The sequence below is a fragment of the Lissotriton helveticus genome, chromosome 3_2, assembly GCF_964261635.1.
Source record: "Lissotriton helveticus chromosome 3_2, aLisHel1.1, whole genome shotgun sequence".
In the NCBI taxonomy this organism is placed as follows: Eukaryota; Metazoa; Chordata; class Amphibia; order Caudata; family Salamandridae; genus Lissotriton; species Lissotriton helveticus.
In genome coordinates this window covers 418,996,373-419,022,178 of record NC_136062.1, presented here as the reverse complement: position 1 = coordinate 419,022,178, position 25,806 = coordinate 418,996,373, and positions in this window count along the sequence as shown.

Sequence of the window (25,806 nt, the reverse complement as noted above, 5' to 3'; positions counted from 1 at the left end):
GCTGACCGCATCACTACCACAATGCAAAATATAGGTGATGCGACTGCCGTGGTGGCGGTCGCATTGTGAGTAGGATTGTGGGGATGCTGCCTTATAACGAGGCCCATAGTTACTGAACATTTCACCTAACTAAAATGTTAATTTGACATTTCTTTTTTAAGTGAATATATAGAAATATATAGGGCCGTATTTATCATCCTAAATTGCGATCGCAAACGCCATAATTCGTAGAATTTTGGCGTTTGCGATAGCAATTTAGCTAAGTGGGATGTATTAAGGTAAAATTGCCTCGCAAAATAGGAATCACAAAATCTGCGATTCCTTATTTTGTGATTGCATTTAAGGAATCGCAAATTTTTCGATTCCTTAAATGCAATTGTAAGAAGCACAGAAAAAGTGCAATTTGGGTTTATGGAATCGCAAATCACCACCAACTTCAAATTGGTGGTAATTAGCGATTTCTCTGAAAAATGCATGTTTTTTGCATATTTCAAAGTGACGTGTGACGCACATAAATGCCGACAGGGCATGCATATGTGTCACATGTGCACAAATGCACATTTCAGGGATGCAACAGGGTGTCATTTTGACACCCTTGCACCCTTGAAATTGCATTCTCAGTTTTCAATTCTCTATTTGAGAACCGTAAATTGAGAATGTCTTCCCATTCATTACTATGAGACTGTAGGCCCATACGAATGAATGGTGAGGTATTCCTTAAGGAATATGTAGGATTCGCAAAATTATTTGCAAATCCTACATACATTGCGTTTTGTGATTCTCAAATAGCGATTCCCAAATAATCGCTATTTGAGAATCGCACAACCAAACTTTCATACATATGGCCCACAGTCATGAAAGATATATGTGGGATTGGATATAGAAAATATATTCTTACTTACCTTTCCGTACTTCAGTTTAGATTTACATATTTTGTCCTCAATATTTTTATACTGCAGTATACTATCTTCAGTGTTTAGGGTGCACACCGCCTATTGCTTTATACTTATTCCCCAATATTGTTTCTGTTAAACATATTTTAGTTATAGGAAGAGGAAGTGATATGTTCAGAATAGCACAAAGTTAGCACAAATGCCAAAGATGAGACTGAACATTATATTCTATGATTCATGGACTGCCCTGCAGCCACTACACCCAATCAGGAAGGCCTACACAGTCAGCATCTATGTGGCTACAACACAGTTGCTATAGTCAGCTGAAAATAGACACACAAATCCCGCTTGTACCATTACTGCATGTGAGGCGTCATTGCAGGGGGGTTAAAACATTATTACCAACAGTGTGTGGGCACTACAGCAGATGAGAAAATCTAGAAGAGAAACTGCCAACTGTTCTTAGATGGGTAGAAATAACACTGTCATCATTTATGTCATCATGGGTTGTAAATTAATCCCACTGTTAGAAAAGGGCTATAGCTGGCAATAACATGTTGCTGCTATCACACTCAAACACGACTTCACATTTCACAGGAGAGGATAAAAGCAGCTCTTTACAAAAAATATAAAATAAAAAATAAGTTTTGCAGTATATAAATAGCTTCTGCCTCTATTTGGAGGCGTAAAAAGTGTGCAACCCCAAACACTTCCAGTTGCAACGTTGAGCTTGTAAGGCTTGTATTGTAACCTGATGTTATGACAAATCCTCTCCATAGTTTCTCAGTTCCCTACTGCTCAGCCAGTGTGTGTGTGTGTGATGTAATGGAACGTTGATAAGTGCCTGAGCTATAGGGGTGTCTTTTTCAAAAATCTATATCTTGTAACCTGCATAAACTGGCCACTGACTACTGCCTGCAAGAGCGTTTCTTTCATTTACAACACTGGTGACGATCTAGAAATGAACCTATGTGCAAGGAACTCATGAAACCAGGAAGCAAAGAAACATTAAAAGAGTAAGAGAACAAAAGCAAAAAGAAGAAAAGTGGACGCCCTGAACCCCACCAATGTCTTCATCCATCAGACAGCCTGCAGATTGAGAGGGGGGGCTACTTAACTGTCACTGTTTTTAGCCAGACCTGATTTGCCTGATTACATGAATACAAATTCTGAAGAAATGGTATGGGGAACATGAATATGTACAGAATTGAAAACATGGGCGCAGTTTCGAGCAACTGGGTGTCTTTTTGTGTTATTTCATATGATCATAATCTATTTATATGGTTACTGCACTGGGTTGTTCAGTCCAATATTTTGTTTACAGTTCATGGTACTGAGCAATGTGTGGCGAGAGAAGAGGTCGGGAAGATTTGTTCGGATGGACTTTATTACTAGCATCTCATATCTGAGTGCCACGGTGAGATATAAAGCAGCACGCATAGGATGTAGCTAAATGGTTCTTGCACTGCTGGACTAGAGTGAAATTCTCAGAGTGACCATCTTTGTGTCAGATGCCACTGCCATCAAGCTAGACTGGCTGATGAGGGGTATTACCCCGAAACCGGTACCAGGATGCTTCTTTCTGGTCCAGTGAGGAACTGGCATGGCAGTTCAGGCTGGACTGTTCCCATGAGGCACAGGGTCAAGACTGATTTGCATATGGCTGGGTCTGTACTGGGGTGGTGAAGTGAGCTAAAGAATGATGATGGATTCAACCCAGATCTGTGACTGGGGGAGAGTATCTTAAAAGTCTTAGCGCTCCATCCATCATCTACTTGTCTTTGCTTTGTTCGCCCTAAGTTGTCAGGGTATGCCCAGACGTGGGTCCCTTGCTCGCTTCGCCACTGGTTTCAAGCTAGCCTGGCTGATGAGGGGTGTTACCCTGAAACCGGTCCCATGATGCTTGCTTCCAGTCCAGTGAGGACCTGGCTTGGCGGTTCGGGCTGGACTGTTCCCATGAGGCAAAGGGTCAAGACTAATTTTCATATGGCTGGGTCTTGAACTGATTTGGTGAAGTGAGCTAATAAATAATGATGGATTCAACCCACTGTGACTGGGGGTGAGTGTCTGAAAAGTTTCAGCGCTCCGTCCATTATCTCCTTGTGTTTGCTTTGTTTGCCCCAAGTTGAAAGGGTGTGCTCAGACGTGGGTACCTTGCTCACTTTGCCACTGGATTCAAGCTAGCCTGGCTGATGAGAGGTGTTACCCAGAATCTGGTCCCATGATGCTTGTTTCCGGTCCAGTGAGGACCTGGCTTGGCAGTTAGGGCTGGCCTGTCCCCATGAGGCACAGGATCAAGACTGATCTGCATATGGCTGATTTTGAACAGGGGTGGCGAAGTGAGCAAAAGAATGATGATGGATCAACCCAGATCTGTGACAGGGGTGAGTGTCTGAAAAGTTTCAGCACTCTGTCCATCATCTTCTTGTGTTTGCACTGCAAGATGTCAAGCAGCACACATAGGATGTAGCTAAATGGGTCCTGCACTGCTGGACGAGAGTACATTCCTTCGAGTGGCCAGCTTTGTGTCAAATGAATATATTATACATATAATTTTAGCAAAATCAAAAGGTCTTGGCTAATGTGAGACCTAACAAATTGTGCCAGCATCCATGGGGAAGTACATTTTCTGTTAATGATGATGACATTGCACCCCAGTCTGAAATATGAAAATTGCAACAAGTCACTGAACTGCTTTTGTTGGCATATACAGCAGTAGAGAGCACAAGGATAGCACCACATCTCTCCTGCCCTGTGTGTTCCTGTTTCCAAAGCACTGAGAGTATGCTTAGTCTTTAATCCATACATTGTGCATGAGAAAAAGATAGCATACTCTGGGAAAAATTAAACACGCACAATCTCTTCGTAAAATCTGTAGCCTAGCAGTTTATTTTCTTTTTTTTTAGTCATCCAGACTCGACTCAAACTTGCTTGAGGGATATGGAATAATGTAAAAGGAATATGGAAGGGTAGGGGGAGCAGATGATGAAACTATTACAGCGCACTACACAATAGATTTCACAGTAGCAGGAGTGCAGATATACAATTTGTGGAGCTCCAGATCAAGAGTTGTCATAACAGGAGTAAACATTTAGAAGGAACACATTAGCATAGAAACCGTAATCATTGTTGCATGTCTACATAGATGTGCAGAAGGAGTATGAGATGAAAGCATGACAAGGGAATTACCTGATCAATGCTAACCTTGAGATATTGAAATGACCACAGTATAAAAAAAATCCAGCCAACAAAGATTCCAGTAAGATATACACTAGTAAATCTGAGCGTAAGCACCAAGGGGCCAGATGCATCAACCAAAATAGCGATCGCAACTGGTGCGAATTACCAAATGAGATCGCAAATGAAAGAAACGCCATTCATGAACTGAAAACCTAGCAAAAAGCGAATTCGCAAATGCAAAAATGCGAAATCGCAATAAAATAGCAGAATCAAGGTAGAAGCCCCTTAGCGAATCGCAATTAGCGAGAATCCAAAGATACTGCGAAATATATAGTGAAATCGCAAGATCAAAATAGCGAATTCGCAATAAATTCGCTAATCCCATGCATGAAACTCGCTAATTGCGATTACATATAAAATCTCTATTTAGCAATAGCAGTTTTAGAGGAATCACAATCAGGTGGTAAAAAAAAAAAATTCCCACTCACCTGCTTTACATCAGAGGTGTATTTAAACAGACCCATCAGGCCATAGTGGCCTACCACAATGGCAGGACTCTACATTTTCGCGAGGAGGAGGATACTTGCAGCAGGCCAGGCCAGAAGGAGAATCAAGGAGAGAATCTTCCGGCTGCGCATCACATTGTTGGGCCAGACTCGTGAGCAAATTTATGACAAGTACAGGATGAATGCAGCAATGATACTAGACTTAATAGATGAATTGGACCCACTATTGCAGCGCCAAACACGTAGGACCCAGGCAATCCCAACTCATGTCCAGGTGCTATGTAGCCTGCACCTGCTTGCGTCAGGTAGCTTCCAGGATAGTGGCAGAAGCTTTAGGGGTATCACAGAGCTCCCTCTCGCGGTTCTTCAAATCCTTCCTGGCCGCCATGATGTCTGTGATCAACAACCATATCACCTTCCCCACAACCCCACAGGAATTGAGCCAAACAAAACAGGACTTCTACCAAGTAGCACAGTTCCCACACGTGATCGGATGCATAGATTGCACCCACGTAGCCATATGTCCCCCTGCCGTAAATGAGTATATATTTCGCAACAGGAAAGCATATCACTCAATCAATGTCCAAGCAGTGTGCAATGCTGATAACATCATCACCGACCTCATTGCACAATACCCTGGAAGCACTCACGATTCCTATATCTTCCGCCATAGAGTCTTGCACACACGTCTGCTCTGGGGTTGTTTTGGCAATGGACACCTGCTAGGTAAGTTGAATACAATACTCATCACTGACTTAGGTAATGGCAATGCATACCTGACACTACCATATTGTTCGTAACTCTGTAGGTGACAGTGCATACGCGGTGAGGCATTACATATTGACTCCATACCTGAACCCAGCCAGCCCACAACAACAGAGGTACAATGCAGCCCACATCAGGACACGTAATCTAATAGAATGGACATTTGGATTGCTCAAGAGTCGCTTCCGCATCCTGCATAAAACTGGAGGAGCAATGCTGTACCAACCGGAAACATGCTGCAGGATTATTGCGGCATGTGCAATGTCGCACAACATAGCAACAAGGAAAGGTATCCCTATTGAGGAATCTGACACAGACGGCAACCAGCCCCCAGCACAACCACGCCGGGCACATCTTGGGAGTTCAGCGGAGGGACAAAGAAAATGTACAGACATCACCTGCATTATTTCTAAGGTATGTAATAATGACACACAACACTCATTTGCATTTGAAGGTGAACTATTTATTACCACGTCAGGCGGTAGGCGTGTGATATTGAACAGAGCTGGTGTCAATTAGCACATTAACTGCATGCACTGAAGGACACAAGAGACACACAACGGACTTGTAATGCAGTCACAAATATTGTCTTGTACATGGTTACGTCACCATGATGTTTTACACTCCTCTGAATAGGTTTAGCGTATCCTCCCTCTCACACCCAAATGTCTTTCTTCTGCATCTGCATCGGCATTCCCGGATGCAGCGGGAGGTGCTTGTCTACGGCTACTACTCCTCCTGACAGTGGTGACTGGCGCTGTGATGCTGCTGAGGCTGGATGCCTCACTACCCTCTTCCCCTGTCACATCGCCCTGACCACCAGTGCTACACTGCAGCAGTTCAACCGCAGTTGTAATTTGGCCGAGTGCCTTGGACACATCCCCACAACAATGGCCCATATCTATCTGCATTTCCACAGACCGACGTGACAGCTGTGCCATGCTTGCGCAGATCTTGTTGTTGGACCTGGTATAGCCGCCCATGCATGTGATAAACTGGTGATGCCTCCTCCTCAGTGCGGTGTGTCCCTCCTGCATCACACGTGCCACCTCCAGCAGGGTGTTGTTGGATTCTCTGTGTGCTTCCACTAGTGCAGTAGTGAGCTCCCTCACACTCTCAGCCATTACAGATATGTTTGTGTTCATTTTCGTCATCTGCAGGTTGATGGCTCCCATGTGCCTCGCTTGCACGCGCTGCACCATCTGTGACTTCACGCCACCCCACTCATTGGGAGTTCCTGCATCCTGTGCCCAAGTATGGGGCCTTGGCCTGCGTCTTGTTCCCGGACGGACATGTGCCTGCGGTGTAGTTGTGTGGCTCACACTTGGACGGCTTGTACTGGGAGCGGTAACTGATTCCTGTTCTGACTCCATTGGCTGCAGTGGGGTAACTGTGGCCCTGCGTTTTGCTGGTGCCTTGGATTTGGGTGGTGGTGTCACAGGTTTTGACACGGCAGCCTCTTGGATGACCTGTGTGCTGTCTCCAATATCACTGTCATCAGTGTTTACTTCTGCTGCATCTGTGATGTGAAACAGTGCAATGTTATTTAATGTTGTTGCATTAGTTGAGCAACATTATTAAATCAATACATTAATGTTCTCACTGTCTCTCATCAATGACTGTACTGCATTTTGGTAGCATTTGGGTTTACTATGTTGGATTCTGACAGGAAATTGGGTTCTACTGACTACAAGTCCCATGATGCATTAGTGTCCCTATGTAAAAAGTGTGCTGGAAAATTTCTAATGTGAATTTGCAGGTTGATCTACATTTGGGCACTATCAGTATTTATATTGTTCTGTTGATTGTCATGCATCTTACCTTGTGTGCTACCGGCCGCCCCGGATGTGTCCAGCTGCTTTACTCCCACCACTGCTTCTGGCTCAAGTGTGCCCTCAACCATGTCCTCCTGGGCTGTATTGTCTGGGACTGTTGGGCCTCCTCCTCCAGTCCCCTTCGCCTCCTTCAGCCTTTCCGCTACCCGCTCCTTGGCACGACTGCGCAGGTCGTACCAGCGTTTCTTTAGGTCATCTATGCTGCGATGTGTGACCCCCACAGCATTCACCTTGTCTTTAATCCGGTTCCAGATCCTTCTTTTATCTGCCTCTGGCACTTTAAGGGAGAGCTTCCCAAATAGCTTTTCATGGTTGTTTGCAACCTCCTCAATGAGGAGGTTAAGTTCACTCTCACTGAACTTGATTTTTCGCTTCATGGCCAGTGCACCCTCCTCTGTAGCTGTTTGGGACATGGCTGTCTCCACTTGTGAGCAGACTGCAGTTTGTGTTCTTCTGCTCTCTCTCCCTGCACTCAGCTTCTGCCTCTGTGTTCCTCTGTGCACAGGTGGCAGCATGGGCTGATTGACTTCCTGGTTGTGATGTCATCAGCCTGCTCCCAATGCGACTCTGTAGTTTTCACGGTCCCTCAATTAGCAATATCGCTATTTGCGATATAGCTATTTGCGAAATCGCAAATAGCGGGAACGCTAAATGCGAGTTTGGAGTTTTTGAACAATAGCGATTCCTTAACATGGAATCGCTATTGTATTTAGCGATTTTTTGCGATTCCTTATTTCTTCGCTATCCTCATCATGCATAGCCAACAGCGAGTCCTTATTTGCGATTCCTTAATAATCGCTAATAAGGAATCGCTATTTCTTTGCATGATGCATCTGGCCCCAAGAGTGCACGAAAGCAGAGTGAAGGTCAGAGAGCAGTATAGTTATACCAAGAAGATGAGGATCACAGGTGGGCCAGTATAACCTAAAGTGTCATGCCCCCTCCTTTGAAGCTTGTTCAGCAGATGTACTGAGGTGATATGTACTTTTTAAGATGTACATGATAGAAATAAAGTTTCAATGATGATGATGATGATATCATGCAAACCCCTAAGGTTTAGGTCTCCGCTGACTGTAGCTTGCAGGACACAAATGACCTCAAATGGAGCATGATATGTTTCTGCTGACTGCTGTAGTAAAATGATGAAGAAGACCCACAGGAGAGCCCTATACAGTACCTAGTATAGGGCTTTAGTGGGATGAAAAATCTGGGGGGGTCTGTCAAAGGGGCTTGGCCGATGTAAGGACTAAGGATATGGCTTAAAAACACGTAAGCTAAGAAATCTGTGCTTAGCATATTTTGCCACCGGACTGCTAAATTTGCTGCTTCTGTCAGTGCATCCAGATAAATACCACAATAAGTAACAATCCACCTAGAACAAGCCAGGACTTTTGGCTTTGTCAATGTTTGTTAGTTGCATAAGACAAATAAGCAACAACTTTGGGTTCATTGTAAATAATATTGAAGATGCTTCAGCTCTAAAATGATGAGACTGTGAAAGAACTGTAACTAGTCTCTTTGGAGTTACATCAAAGTCAGTGAAGAGTGGAACTGCAGCAGAGTTAAAATGTTGTTTCCACCCTGAGGATTAGGGCAAAAATGGAGAGCCCAACAGGGACCCATCTCAGCATCTGCGTTTTAGATCTGCACCCAGCGCTGAGCACAGGCAGAACCAGGCCCTCTTAAATCCCTGAACTAGTTAAGCATCCTAAGTCATGCAGCACCGGCCCACACAATATCACATCCCATCTATGATTTATTTTGATGTTAGTTGCAAGGTGACATTGATATATGTATATTTACTGCAGCTAATATACTACCACTGTCCAGATCCTGCATTTCCACAGTGAAAGGCGTAATAAGAAAAAAATCTTGTTTAATGCAAGTAGAATACCGCCAGGTCATTCCACCAGGGGATGTAGGGGATGCATGTCATAATTTTTTTTTTTTTAAGCTGCAAAGTCTTTGAATGACGCTTCGATAGCAGTACATCTTTTTACAATGCAAAGCACCTGTTTTAAGAGTGGGGAAAGAGTTTCTGAATTGTGAAAGGGGTTTTGCTACACCTTCTGAATTCTAAACATGAGACGGCATGAAAGAGCTATTCGCATCCTCTTTGTGAGTCGCAATGTAATGTAATGTAACAGTGGTTTGTGACCTCAGTTGTAGTTGCAAAGCACACACTTCACAGCTCAGCTTGGAACACCTTAACAATACCCTGGAAAAAGTAGAAATCTTTCACCTCAGGCAGATTAGGTCAATGAACACCTATGTATTTCTCATTCAAGCAGCCTTTGCATCCCAAGATTAACTAGTCCCCACATTTACATTTCTTTGAAGCAGCTGGTCACCCTGGCTGCCCCTCCCTCTGAACCACTGCACGGGAGACCCCCGTTCTGCCTGAGCTGAGCCATCTCAACTGCTGAACATTTGTCCCTTAGCCCCAAGGCTAAAATTACAGACAAATGCCGTCCGTGGAAACTTCCTTCATGGACAACGGACACTACAGTAAATTCACGGACTGTCCATGAAAATTACGGACGGTTGGTCACCATATGAGGAAGTGTTAGAGTGTTAGCGTTCCGACCATCACCTCGCACAGCAACCTAGTGCAAAATGTAGACTTGCCCCGTACTGGTGCACTGTGTATACCGTGTATACCTTGAGGAGTGAACCGAGAGCATTCAAAGACCGGGTTTTCCCATTTAAAAATTATCTGCCACTGCCGTTACATGCAGTATTTTTTTTAGCCATGCTCCCCCGCGCACAAGGAAGTTGCAGTGAAATACAGGTGGCAGGAAGATTGGAACGTGGACTATCCATGTGTGTCCTAGCCAGGGCTTTCAGTGGGATGAAAAAAAGAAGGGGGGTCTCTCACGGGGAGGTGGCAAAAGTTATTAAGGGTGTGGCTTAAAACAAGTAAGCTAAAAATCTGTTCTTAGCATAGTGTGCCAACCCAACTTGTATTTTGCTGTTTCTTTCTTTGCATCCAGATATATGATACAATAAGTAACATCTTACCTACAACAAGTCAGGACTATTGGCTTTGTCAACGATTGTTAGTTACAAATTAGCAGCAACTATGGCTTGTATATAATATTGAAAAAGCTTCCACTTAAAGCACTGGTCACACCACAACAATGTTGCTGCTTCTGAGTTTCAAACAGAGAAGGGAAATCTAGAGAGAAAATGACTCTCTTTAAAGGATTTCCCTTCCCCTACAACGTTCACCTGGCATGACGTCATTAGTGGGAGGGCAGCAGTGTGAGCAGCGCACATTGATGTGTCTGCTGTCACTGCAGTCCGGAAGAAAACGTACCGCTGTGCCAAGGCACAAAACAGAGCCCGATAGAGACCCGCTTCGAGGCCCCCTTAAAAAACACTGGCGGTGCTCAGCACCAGTGAGACCTAGCCCACTTAATGCCCTGGTTCTAGCAAGTCTTTAGTTTGGATGCAACGCATCAAGTGCACCGACTGAATTGTGTAAGCACCAGGAGTGGTGTGCATGCTATTTACTCATGCGAAGACTGAGTAACACTACTGGAGGCATTTAAGCTGTGGCTAGAACTACGCTGAGAGATGCTATAGTCAAATAGCATAATGTGCCTAGGCGTATGACACTTGTAGGAATATATTTCCATAGTTTCCTCACAAGGTATTCATTCCTATAGCATTTGAAAAATTACATCTTCCTCTCGAGGCCTTTGGGATATGGAAATAGTCGTAAACAAGGCTTTGCGGTATTTACAAGCCTGCAACAGACCTGCTTAGTGACAAGAATAATCGCGCTAAGCCCCCTTATCACAGGATTTTAACACCTGCTTAACAGTTTACTAAGCCATCTACACATTGGGAGGTGTTGCAGGGTTAAGGTCACAGGGGCATATCAGCAAGGATTTAATTATCTCCCACAATATATCTCTGGTTTTCAAGCGATATCTGCGCTTTTCGCCGCTAGTGCTGGATTTCATATTGCATCGGAGATAAGCATTGATAATAATGTGCTATCTCGGCGTTGAAATCCAGAGATAGCCGGTGATAAAAAAAATAGCACTTAGCGCGCTTTGCGACATTTATCGCAAGTTGTTGCAAATATGCCTATTAGTAAGGACGTGGCAGTGGTTTTCGTGGATGGTTTTTGCTGACTTAAGCACCTTTATTCTATTGACTTGAGCACTACTATTTTTCTGAACTGTGTGGGTTGGATCTAAGAGCGTTGTTCCGTTTGGATCGTGACTCCCAGGTCCTGTGAGTTCTTATCTGTTTCTTCCTTATTCAGGGGTTTTTAAGAGGGATAGAAAGTTACAAAAGCGGAGCACCCTTTCCCAATCCTAGGGTGGCACATAACACCTTCACCACTGTCCTATCCCTCTTGCACTGGACTCTGGGACAATTAAAGATGGCGGCTTGATATGGTCTATGGATAAATCATGACCTTCCCTGACAGCCTCAGTCCAGGTTAATGTTGTAGCTGGAAGGATTTTTATGTAGGTGTATAGATGATTATAGGTATTGGATTAGTATGGGATGCATGGAGTTGCCTTTGGCGTGGTTAAAAAAAGATGCTTGTCAGGATCCTTTCAGATTACAACTGATGTCAGTGAAAACTATGGCAAGGTTGGAGAGTGCTGTAACAGCAATGAGTCAACAGTTCTTTGGTTTTTTTTTTTGCTGAAAAATGTTATTCGTTTCCTAAAAGGCATATACATAATTAAAGACAGTAAAAATTGATACATTTGATGACAAATAATGAAATACAATAGATCAGTTGCAAACGTGTCACAAATAGTTCCTCTAAACCCAATTCATAAATTGTATCATAGAAAGGAAGGAATGGTACTAAGGAACCTTAATGAAAATCAAAAGTATCACCATGATAAAAGAATGATTACAGAGGTAGAGAAGAAGGAAAAGAAAAGGAAGCAGTGGAAAAGCAGAGAGACAGAGAGAAAGAAAGAGACAGAGAGAAGAAAAGAAACACAGGGGAGGAGAGGGGAAAGGGGGGACGGGAGGAAGGAAGGAAGGGAGAAAGGGAGGAATGAAGGAAAGAAGTGAAAGAAGGGAAAGAAGGATCTCCTGCAGCACCACACAAGGAAAGAAGTACAGTAATCAGAGAGACGCCACAAAAGGATATTGTTCGACCAACCCTTTTGACGCCAACTCCATATATTCATCCAAAGCTCTCCAAACTTCACTAGAGATAGAAGGGGAGAGATGAGCCTCATCTACCGAAGTATGCACACTTCGTACAAAAGATACCCAAGCCCACCAAGTATGATACGAGATGGAACTAAATGACTTCCATTCCATAAGGACAACTTTCACCGCAATTGTCAATAAGAGATCTAGTAATTGCAACTCTAAAGAGTCCAATGGTAATGGTATAGGGGACGCCAAAGGGCCCAACACAATCATGGTAAAGGAGAGCTGAAATTGAATCTTAAATATTAACAGAATATGTTTATGTATCAAATCCCAAAAAGATTGAAGTAGGGAGCACTCAAAAAACATATGTGGATAATCACCAGCAACCAAAACACAACTCCATCTTTAAGATTTAGAGAATGTAAGCGTACCGGAGTCCAATGCAATAGATTAAGAGAGAAAAATGTAGACTGAATTAGAGAAGGGGCAATTTTATTATGAAGAGAAAGCCTGCCAAGATTCTAAGGAGATATTTTCAGTAAGGTCATGACCAAAATGACGTAACCATTTTTGTTGGGTAACAGTAGACATGCCAGGTGGAGTGGAAGACAAAAATGTATAGATCTTAGAGGCCACATGCCCAGATCTAGGCCACATCTGCAATAAAGCAATAGGAGAAACCGGAACAAGATGCAGTTTAGCAAGACCAACTTTTATTTTTAAAAAGGTATAGAAATCTAAATTAGTAAGAGAGAATTGTTGTGATAAGGAGGAAAAAAGTTACAGCTCATTATTAGAATCATGAAGATGACGAACCCGCGTGATTCCTTTAGTAGCCCAATAAATCATCAATGTGGAATCAATAACAATTTTAATTTTAGAGTTACGCCATAACGAGGACCACCTCGATTTATGAATTGGAATAGAAACGTTCTTATCAATTGTTTTAACCGCTGTTATGGTGTCTAAGATGATCGCACAAGAAAACGGAATAGATAACGTGGATGTTGTTAGAAAAGAGGAGGAAGGTAAAGGAAAAGAAAGATTGTGTTCAATCCACACCCAAGAAGACGTATGGCGAGGATCCGAGGAGAGCCAAAGAGCCCCCTGAGAAGCTAAAAACGCAACTTGATATTTCTCCCAATCAGGAAAATTACAACCACCCATATCATAAGGTTTCCTCAAATATTTATAAGCAATTCTAGCTCTCTTATCACTCCAGAGGAATTTAGAGGTGAGGGAATCAATTTCATGAAAAAAAGAAGAAGATTGTCTAACAGGAAGCATAGAGGAGACAAAGTTAATGATGGGTGTTATCATCATTTTCAAAGTTTGAAGTCGTCCCCACCAAGAAATATGTTTAGGAGACCACGTATCCAGAAGTTGACATACCTTAAGTAGAGTCGGGGCTTCGTTAAAGGCTACCGTGTCATATAGGGTACTACGAAACCAAATCCCCAAATATTTAATCTGCTTAGATTGCCATTTAAATCTAGCATTCCCCACATGTGCTGGGAAGCAATAGGCATTGAGGGAAAACATCTCCATTGTTTCTTTATTAAGGGAGTATCCAGAGACACTAGAAAAAAGAATAATAGTGTCTGAAATAGCCGGAATGGCAGACACTATATCATCAGAAAAAATCAGTGCGTTGTCTGCATAAGCAGCCGTCTTTTACATTGTGAGCCAAAAGTAAAACCTTTAATATCTTGATGAAGATCAATTAATCGAAGAAGTGGGTCAATAGACAACAAAAGCAAAAGCGGTGACAAAGGAAATCCTTGTCTAGTACCCTGACAAAGATTAAAAAACGAGGACGTAGCACCATTAACTCTAATATTCGCTCTAGGATGAGCATATAAGGACATAACCATATTAACAAAAAAATCTCCAAGATTATGCGCACACAGCATGTAAAAAAGGCCAGGAGACCTTGTCGAAAGCCTTCTCGGCATCAAGGGCAGGAGCAGCCGCTGGAAGGGTAGACAATTTTGCTTTACCTAAGATATGGCAAAATGTGAGGATGTTGTCTCTAGCCAATCTACCTTTGACAAAGCCTGTCTGAGATGGGTGGATAAGTAGTGGAATATAGTATCCCAAACGTTTGGCCAAGATTTTGGCAAAAAGCTTTGCTTCCATAATAAGGAGGGATATTGGTCGAAAATTCTTAGGATCCGAATGATCCTTGCCTTCTTTTGGTATCACTACGATAGTAGCATCAGCAGCAGAGCCCGGAACCGAACCTGATGAGATAAAAGTATCAAAAACAGATTTAAGATGAGGAACAACAGATGGAAAAAAAGTCTTATAAAACATAATAGGGAATCCATCCAGTCCAGGAGCCTTCCCAGAGCGTGTGTCTTTCATTGTGTGTATAATCTCTTCAGATGTAATCGGACCACCTAATTTCACACCATCATCATCCAACACAGTTTGAATAGGAATCGTCTTCAAAAACTGTTGACACTGGTCAAAAGAAGATTGATTAAGGGGAGTATATAATTTACTGTAATATTCGCGAAAAACCTCAAGAATCTCTTTAGTTTGAATTTTTTTAGAACCAGAGCTATCATTAATAGAAGATATCTGATAAGATCTGAGATTAGATTCCTGAAATTTTAAAGTCGCCGCCAAAATCTTACCTGCGCGACTTTTTAAAAGTAAACATTTGGATTTCTGAGCTTGAACCCCAATGTGAGCTCTTTTAGTGACAATAGTATTGTAGGAATATTTTAAGTTCTTAATGTTTTGTAACAATTGATTATCTTTAGATTGTCGATATAGAAGCTCTTGTTTTTTAATATCATCTGCCAAATCTGAAAGTTCTTTCTTAATATCAGCATTCCTTCTCGCCATACATTTAATAATGTGACCTCTAAGAGTACATTTAAAAGCATCCCACAGAACTATAGGAGAACTGACTGAGCCTCATTATCAGAATTTTTTTATCGATCTCTGCAGTCAAAGCCGTAACCTGAGATCGATCTTGCAGAATTTCGGTATTTAACCTCCAAGTACGAGGTTCTTTCTTATCAGCAAGATTTAAGAGAGAAAAGGATACAGCAGCATGATCAGAAACGAGAATAGGATGGATATAAGGGGATGATGAACACTGTAAAAGAGCAGAGTGAACTAAAAGGTAATCAATATGAGAAAAGCTAGAATGAAGAGAGGAGAAAAAGGAGAAGCGACTACCAGTAGGATTATGAAGGCACCACAGATGCTGAAGATTAGCAGAAGCACACATATTTGTCATTTGTTTGTGAGCCCTAGGGGGACGGAATTTAAAAGCAGAATGTCTATCTAGAATCGGGTCCATTGGAAAATTAAAATCTCCACCAACTATCAGACTACCCTTATGAGGTACCACAGCCAGTTTTTTAGTGATCGAACGCCAGAATGAAGGCTCATCACTTTTTGGAGTATAAATATTCATAACATAAAGATCAAGAGAACCATTAGAAGGTCTAGACAACAACCAACGAACTTCCGAATCATGCTCTGCAGAAATCACAGATACTGTAAGGTGATATATGAGACCGACTATAAAGAATGGTAGATGAGATTCGCAAACATACAATATAGTTCTACAAAAGTACAGCTAGTAACAGGCGGGAAACAAGTAGGAGCTATCAAATCAAGGATCATCTCAAAATAGAAAAATCTACAGAGTAAGTATCTAAAAAGAGATAAAGATTAAAATCTCAATGCATAACAGCATAAGTGGTAGTGTACATCAATTATAACAAGAGATAACAATACATAAAAATTCATGAAGAAGATTGGAAGAATCAAAGAGATATTAATGCATAACACACAACCCTTTAACCAACTATCATAACATAGATAAAATGCATAAGAATGAACAGATTAATCACAAAGATATTAATTCATAACACATCAGCTTTAAATAAAGATCATAATACAGTTAATTAATATCTCGGAAACAGTAGAACTGAAAAATAATAATAAAAAACAAGGAGTAAAACAGAAACAAATGATATAGTCACATCAGAGCAACAAAAGTTGAGATAAAGGAACAATCTACAATGAGAAAAATATTAACAGAACATCCAACCTAGGACATGTAAAGAAAATACAAACAATTAGAGACAACTAGAAAGCAAGCCAAAACAACCAAACACCAAAGCGTAAAAAATATGGAGCCAAAAAAAGAGAGAGTGAGATAAACATAAAACAAAAACAGATAATATAATCACAGAAAGAAAAATAAAGGCAGGTATCAAGATCAATAAATGCAAAAAACATCATAAGCGTATAAATGTATCAGCAAATAAGAACAATAGTAGAGACATAATATCTGAAACACCACGAACCATTAGATTACTAAGTGAAACAAAAAGTATCCAAAAGAAGTTCAAGTTCAAAAACTTTATTGCGGTTGTTTATAACCATAAAAGCACATTCAAATCCAACAGTTACAAATTCAACATGACTTAAGATAGGATTTCGCTACGTACATCGGAATTTCAGGCATAATACGATGGTGAAATTAAAAGACTTTTAGATATAAAATATCATCAGTGCACAAAACACTTTAAAATTTTAAATTATATGTACAATTCTAAGAATGTTGAAAACATCTCAGTAATCTCCCGACCCATAATAAGTAAAACCACTAAAACCATCAAACTAAACTCCCATCCCCTACTAGGTACATCCAATACACCTTCTGGATAGAGACAAAGTTTCATGCTCATTAAAACCATTACAACATGAGATATACAATGCTCCAGTGGGGAACTATAGGGATCTAAGCCGACTTTAGCAGGTTTCTGCGAATTATTTACATAGAAAACAGAAACTTTTCTACTGAAACCACATAAACTGGGCTAGTATCCGTTCTTAGGATCCTAAAAAAAACTAAGTGATTCCTAATACCCAGGTTTCTACACAGTTGTATTATCCATTTTTCCCTGGGTTATTTATATGCCCCACAGAAGAGTACTACATGGACTGATGTTTCCTCCTCTGTAAGGCATCCAGCGCAGGGGCTATTTGGGACTCCAGCCCATTTACTTGTAACAGCAAGTAGTGGTAAAGTGCCATATCTAAACTGTAGAAAAAGCTTTTTTGCTAAAGTCAGCTGAATAATATCTAGCACCTGCTCAAATTGATAATGGCACTTAAAATCCAAAAACCTGTGTGTCAAGCTTGATGGTTTCGCGGATTGAAAGATTTCCATCAATTTCTGCTCTTTGAGTGCATTTTTCAATGTTTTTTTTATATCTCCGGGCAGAAGACCTCAGGTTTTGTCCAGAGGTTTTCCATACTGATTGCACTAAAGGAGTGCCTCATATAGGCTAACCATGGTATTCTTCCGGCCCCTAATGTTGTCATTACCGCTCTCAATTCTTCCCTATAACTAACTAACTCATGAGTGCACCAGAACCGCTGCCAGAAAAAAGCAGCGGGCGCGATGCAATGACATCCGTGATTGGAAGAATATTTAAGTCCATCCTAAGCGGTACTAGTGGAGTATTTTTCGGTAACATCAGGACTTGCCTAATAAATTTATTGTCTGTTAGCGTGAGGGTGTTAGTGGGTTTAAGCCCCCACAGTTCCGCCCCATATAGGGATGCTGCCCTGGCTTGTACTTTATAGATTTCTAGAGGTGGGCCTATAGTTTTTAAAACGCAATTCTTTTGTACTTTTAGGATTCCCCCCGTGGCCTGCGTTAGTCTCAGGTTAGCCTTGTCCATCTGCGGGCCCCACCCCATTTTGTCATTCAATGTGAGGCCCAGATAATCAAAGACGGATACCCTTTCCAGGGCTCTATCCTCCATCATTGGATGAGGGCAATTGGTCGAGTTGGCATTAAAAAGCATATATTTGGTTTTATCGATGTTAACCACAAGATTCCTTTTTTGGCAAAATTGGGTAAACGCATTTAACACACGCTGCATGCCCATAGATGACTTTGATAGCAGCAGAGTGTCATCCGCAAACATAAGAGCGGGAAAGCTGCGTGATGCCAGTTTTGGGCAATCTATATCCTTGGTGGCGAGGAGGTCTTCTATCAACCCTTTTAGGAAAAGAGAGAAGAGGGTCGGGCGAGTACACAGCCCTGCCTAACCCCCTTATCCACAGGGAATGGGGCCGTCAAACACCCGTCCCTACCAAATCTCACTTTTGCAAACGCACCTTCATGTAGAAGTTTAAACTGGTAGCATAAATATGGGGGAGCCCCATAGCCAGCAAAATACTCCATAGCTGGTTACGGTCCACCATATCAAAAGCTGACTTCAAGTCTACAAAGGTTAGGTATAGACTACCGCCTCCCAACACAACATGCTACCAGTAGATAAACTGGAGCCTAAATAACTGATCTATTGTGGATGTTTTAGCCCTAAAACCTGCTTGTAGAGGTGTCAGGATATCTTGGTCACTCATCCATTCTTGGAGACGATGGAGCAAGACCCTAGCGTAAATTTTTTGAGATACATCAATCAGGCTGATTGGCCTATAGTTTACCGGTTCCATAGGCGAACCCTTTTTATAAATGAGGATAATCTCCGCCCCCAGCCAAGTGCAAGGGGCTGGGAGGCCTCCTAGAATTTCATTAAATAATACTTGTAAGTATGGGGCCCACACTGTCTGTTCCTCTCTATATAAATCTCCCATGAATCCTATCCAAGCCAGGAGCTTTATTCCTTTGGAGCTTGGCTAAGGTCACTTGTACCTCGGACAATGTGCAAGGTGGAATGTACCATTTGGGATTGGGATTTAGGAGACAAGCAGGCAGCTCACTTGCTTCAACTAAGTGATTAGAGTATAATTCTTTAAAATGTAAGCGCCATGCTTCTTCACATATATTTGGGTCGATGGTGGACTTGCCCTCTGCCTTCCCGGTATGCACCAGATTCCAGAAGGCCTTCACATCTTTTAAATCTAAAGCAGACTTTATATTCTGCCATCTTCCCACCTCCCATTCTGTTTTCGCGTTAAAAATGATTTTTTTTAAATCTGCCCTAGCTCCCTTAATACGTAAACGGTTTCCCTCCTTAAGGGAGGATAGGAGAGTTAACTTTGCTGCCCTACATTCCTTGGTAAACCATGGGTTTTTATTACCTTGTTGTTTGCTCTTGTTAGGCCTGGTGTTAAACAAGAATTCCAACAGGGTTACAACTATTTCCTGATGGATTTCTGCTATACCCTCACAAAAAGCAGTGCTATGGAGATTTTCTGATGTAGAGCAAGCCTTTTCTAACAATGGAATTAAACTTTTATACATTCTAGCCATTGTTTCAGTAGATTGGGTGATTTTTGCCCAGCGTATTCGTCTCTCTCCAGCCCCAACTCTATAATCACCTCTGGATTGAATTATAAAATCTTGATCTAGATTGTTGGAACAAATATCTACAAAGGTGACCAATAGGTTGTGGTCACATTCAGTACGCTGCACAATACTGAAATCTAAAACTTTTTGCCATAAATCTATGCTGATTAGAAAATAGTCAATCACAGATGTTTGACCTGCTCTTTCAAACGTGGCTTGGCCTGGGTTGTCTTTCGGGAAGCGCCCGTTGCAAGCCCTTATGGAGAAGGTTAAAGTAAGGGAAAGCATTTGGAGAACGGCTGGAGTCCACCCCTTAGCCGGATATATATTGGGTGGTGGAACAAAAGAATTAGTGAAAGAACAACAGTACAAACCAAAGAATCCATCAAAGAAGAGAGAGAAAAGAAACACACAAAGTGAAAGAAAAAATGATCAGAGAACAACTAGTAGAAAAGAACAACAGAGTGAGAATAAGCAATATAAAGCATGAAGACAAAAGAGAAGATTGAAAAACAAATAATAGACATCCATCACCTCAAAGAGAAGGTACGGCATGTCAGCCGCAAAGTAGACAGATAGAATACGTACATCTAGCAGTCTAGTAAGCATTGAATGAACCTATAACAAGACTAACCCCTCAATAAGATTAAAAAGAAAAACAACAACAACTTTTCAAGAATAACTCAAGAACCAGAGGGACCAGGAGAAGATGAAGAATCCATATGAGACTCCATCTGATCATCCAGAAAGGTCGAAAGATCCGAAGGTTCGTATAATATTTGGGAGCGGCCTTTAAATGTAATACGGAATCTTGAAGTACCAGCAAAGGAAAAAGAAATGTTCATGTCGAGTAGTCGTTTCCGCAAATTAAGAAAGCATTTCCTTCTAATAACAGTGTCTCTGGCAAAGTCTTGAGATATAGCAATACTATGGCCCTCCCAATTGACCACCTTGATCTTCCTCATCTGGGCTAAAATTTGTTCAGAGCGTTGATGACGCAGTAGTTTAAAAATCACCGCCCTAGGATGAGGTGAAGATTTGGGTCGGAAAGTAGGGACTCGATGAGCACGTTCAATTTCAAAGTGTTTCTGAAAAGAGATCTGTAGAGCAGACAGAATCCATTGATACAAAAAGACTATCAAAGAGGACGCTAACTTTTCCGCATCTTCGGGCAGACCAAAAATACGCAGATTACTCCTGCGATTACGATCTTCTTGTTCTGTGAGATCTCTCCGTAATGGACCGTTCCATCTAATGTGATGTTTTAGAATGCTGTTGCGCAATATCCTACGCACCACTAATTCGTGATTCAGCAGCCGAAACACGAAGAGATACAGACTTAAAGTCATTTCTGATAGCTGTAACCTCCACCTGAAGTAAGTCAGTATTAGTTTTGGTTGATTGCGCAATATCATGAACAGCATTTAAACGTGACAGTATGGTGTCCAACGTAGTGCCAGCATCTTTCTGAGCTGACTCCGGAGTAGGGGAGGTTTGTTTTGACCTCTTCAGGTTACCTTTTGAGTCTTTGGTTTTGTTAGAAAGACCCATGTTGTCAGCCATTAGAGTGTGCAAGAAAAAACAAAAATACACACAAAAGTAATCTGTTCAAGAGTAGGTAGGAAAGGCTCAGGTATGTCTGCAACAAAAAGAGCACCCAAAGAACCAGCAGCTCACTCAGAAAATTGTTAAGGACATACGCATTTGACAGCAGGAAAGGCAATATAATGACAACATGTCAGTAGAAGAAGAATTGGTTGCCACAAGCAAGAGTATTCATTAGTATTGAAAGATCAGAGTCACAAATTCAAATGTGGCATCTTCAAGAAAAATCAAAAAGAAACACCAAATATGAGGTGCAACAGTTGAGGTAAAAACAGATTCATCATTACCAAAGCACAAAATGGTGGCCGTTTTGCAGAAAGAAAAAAGAAGAATATACAAAAGGCTCAACAAGCGCAAGAGAGACTTGCCGTTCAACAAAAGCAGTAAAAATATGATAGGTATCTCACCAGCTGATCCAAAATAGGTTCAGTTGAATTATCATTGAAGTCAGTCACTGAAAGGAGGCCTTAAGATACCATTACGAAAAAGCTCCCAAAAAAGTGCATATTACGAGGAAAAGGTATCTTTGCAAACGTAGAAATTACCAAGTTGGGCAATTATCACCTCATTCCCAACGTGAATTGCAGGTTCCGGTGAAATGCCCAAGGTTGAGGAGAAAAAAACGCAAGCGATGCCACCAAGGTACAAAATGGCGGCTGCTCGCAAATTCCAGATAGCGGGGCTCCATGATGAAGAAGAAGAAGCTTCCCGAGCTATGTGAGTAAAGGGAGCCTTACACTCTGCTCACGGCATATTCAGACACCTAAAACGCCGGTTCCAGGAAAATTCCGCCGCGTATGGGGATCAGAAAATCTCCCCGACAGCCTCTGTTGCCCCGGAGCTCAAGCACGTACCGCCATGTCACAGCGGCGGACAAGCCACGCCCCCCTTCCCCCAAAATGAGTCAATTTTTGAGTGGATAAGTTCTAGATCTCAAAAGGGTGTAAAGGTAAGAGATTTTGAAATGTGGAAAACAGCACCTCATCTCGGTGAACCACTATGCTTGTGAAGGAGACTTGTTCTGTGTGAAGGACGGCAGAAGCCTCTATGCTTAATTCAGACACGGACTCTTGCTTTGTGGACACTATTTAACTGTAAGTGCTCAACTTTGAGGACCATGAATAATATTCATCATCAGACTCCGATTCAGAGCAAAAGAAAGAAAAGCATTAATGAGACTTATTAGCAGGAAGAGAAAGATAGGAGAAGAGAGACAAAAGGAGAATGTAGGGATAAAAAAGAACCTGCTAGCCTGAGAAAAACAGATAGGAAGAGTCGGGTGGTGGAAGTAAGAGGCATAAGTTGGAACAAAAGCATGGCAGCCTTGATTCTTGGCAACACCGGCATTCTGTAACATTGGCTGAGGGATTTTCTTTTGATTTTTGTTTAATTAACCACTGCTGTAAGTGGTATTGGTTAAAAAAACAGATCTGGCAGGGAGTGTAGCACATATCAAAAGACCCTTTTTTCTTCATTGGCCATTGAAGTGCTGCTAAAGTTCCAGAGAAAGATGGGTTGCGGGTTGCAAAGCTCAACCTGTCAAAGTTACGATGAGTGTCCTACAACACTGCCGTGGCATAGCACTCTACTTTGCTGAAACGTCAGAGCTGCCTAAAGTGACCATATGCACAAGGGATCACCTTATAGTCAATGGTTAATTTGTAAAATAATAAGTGCCTGGCTCCTGACCAGGAGGCCACTGCTGCTTGCACTACCCATTGCCCCTGCCATCTCTGCCAATGGCGGTCCTAAGACGAATAGTAACCATCTCTCTCGCCTGCAAGTGCGACAGTGCAGATTATTCCAGGTTACCAAACCTGAAGGAATGGCTGTGGAGACAGGTATTAGTAATTTTTAAAGTATTTTGTAATATTGAACAACCATTGTTCTACTCATTTGTAAATTAGATGAGCAGTGCCACCATGTGGCAGACTGCCCTAAGTGCGGTGTTGACAATTAAGTGTCGGTGCCGAACACCGGAAATCACGTGCTAAAATTAAGCACTGATTACAGCTGTGCAACACATTAGATTATAAACATATTGCTGAAAATCACAACTAGTACCTGGTATTTTTTTTACAAAAATATGAAAAAACTATTTTTTCGAATATTGCAGGAGAGTATACTATGATGCAGGAGATATGTGAGAGGAGAACAAATTGAAGCAAATTGAAGGAGCCCAGTGGCAAGCAGGTACGTTTAAAAACTAGTTGGGCAGAAAGTTAAATATAAAGTTAAAGAAAACTTGAATCAAACATAAGGCTCTTGAGAGTGTTGGGGGGGGGGTTGCAAAGCTCTTTTCTACCCCACAAGAATATTTGAGGAAAGAAAGCTGGCTCATTTTTCGTTTTTATTTTTAACAAAAGTGAAAATGAGTTCACCATGACCACCTCCTCGGATTCTCTCACTACCACCAGGCAAAAGTGCCCCTCATCTCTCCAATCATAAGTTATTAGTAAACGCAGCACCCTTCCCCCCTTTGAAGTCAGCGCCCCCTCCACAGGTCAGCACCCAGTGCGGCCGCACCAGTCGCACTTCCCTAAAGCCGGCCCTGCGCTTACCCTGCACTCACAGACACACACGGCTTCCTACACTTTACACTTACACAAGCACACCACTCACCCTGCACTGGGAAGGTCACTCCACTCAACAAGGCATTAACACCACTCACTCCGCACTCATGAGGCATGCCGCTCATCCAGTGTACTCATATAATTACACAGCTCACTCAGTGCTCACACATGCACACCATTCACACCACTCACTCTGTGCACTCATCACTCACCCTGCACTCATACATGGACACTTCTTACCCTGTAGTCATACGGTTACACAACTCACTCTGCACACACATTGGCTAATCACTCACCCAGTGGACTCTCATTACTTACCCTGAACTCATACATGGGCAACGCTGACCCTGCACTCATACAGTCACACAATGCAGTCATACAGGCACACCCTTTACATTGCATATTGTAATTTAAAGGTGGTGTACAGTGTGTGATTGTTGTGTAGTTCTGAAAATTCTGGACTTGTGAATAAAACTTTGTTGTAGCATGACAATTTTTTATATCAAAAGACCGAAAATGGCTAGTACACTATGTACAAGCATTTTCGTCATATTCGAGTGACGATTTCACCTCGAAATCGTCATTTTCGTCCTGAACCCTTGGCTTCCATTTTGTGTACGGCAGCCATTTTGTGGGTTGCCCTGACATAGGCTTATAATACAGCTAAATTCGATTCCAAAGGACACGTACACCTTAATTGACTTTTCTCTGACCTGAGCAAGCTAGAACCATTGCCCCAGGCCGCACCTGTTTGGTCAGTTCCTCTCCCAGTGGCCGAATGAGATAGCATCAAGGCACAACATGCCATAAACCCTTTTCATCGCACACACACCCTGTCTAATCTTGCTCCCAGCTGTCCCTGTTCCTTTCTCTCTGACTTGCTTTACGAGGAGGAGGTGCCCGTTTTCATTGGGGGTCCACCGATATCTGATGAAACTGTTAGGCCTTGCCGGGTAATTTATTGTGGGCTGAACAAATTGGAATGTGGGCTTGTCATCATGACTCTGCTTTTTCTTTGTAGTGGAAACATGTGAATAGTATACTGAAGTGTGGAGAATGTTTGCCTGAAGCACAATATTTTGTATAAAAAGAGAAGCCTGGCTTTGTAAGATGGAGCAGTCTCCTGAGAATATACATCCCGTGTTGTTGTACTTCTAGGACCTGTTACTTGGTTGCAGCCAATAAAATCGATCCTTGACTTCACCTAGAAGACTCTTAGTTTCTGTGGTCTAAATCAGGAAAGTACTCGAGGTCTTTGGGTGTGTACCCTGACACCACTGGGTTACCGGTTCGGTACCGGTTCTGAAAAGCCCAGTACCTCAGTTGGCGCCCAACGTGGGGTGATACCAGCGATTCCGGTCCAGCCAGAGGTTCGTGAGGAGCTTCGTGTGAAAATTCTGGAGGAAGGCCAACCACTTCATCGACCCCTGCATGTCGACGTGGTCCGAAAGTCTTTGCTGCGAGGTTCCCCGCTTCCCGACGGCTACAAAGGACTGCTGCCCTGGCTATCGCCCTGATTTGGACCCTTGAAGTTTGGTAGAGCGAAACGATAAGACGAGTCTTCTGGTGACATCATCGATATCTCAGTTAAGTATAAGTGGAGCGTCTCCCAGTCCTTAGTTGGTCTTAGTTTGGGTATCCCCTTGGGATCACTTTGTTTGGAACTTGCAAGTGCCAAAGCCAAAGGACTCGTGTATTCACGAGAATATCGTAATCGATAATCCTTTGAAGTTTGAAGCTAGACTAGAGAGCGAAGATGCCTGGTCTTAGCAGACTTGGAAATTTGTTTTGTCTTGGTTGTAGTAATAGGGATTCCCGCTTGGAGGATCGTGTCCGGTTCCTCCGATTGAAACTCCAACTTATGAACTGTATGTGAAACATGGAGTAGGCCCCATCACATACAATGAAGTGTGGCTCAAATACACCAGAAAGGATGGTGTTTTGAAATGGCCCCAATATGGTAGCTTTGACACGGAAATCTTAGACAATCTCGAAGTTAAACTT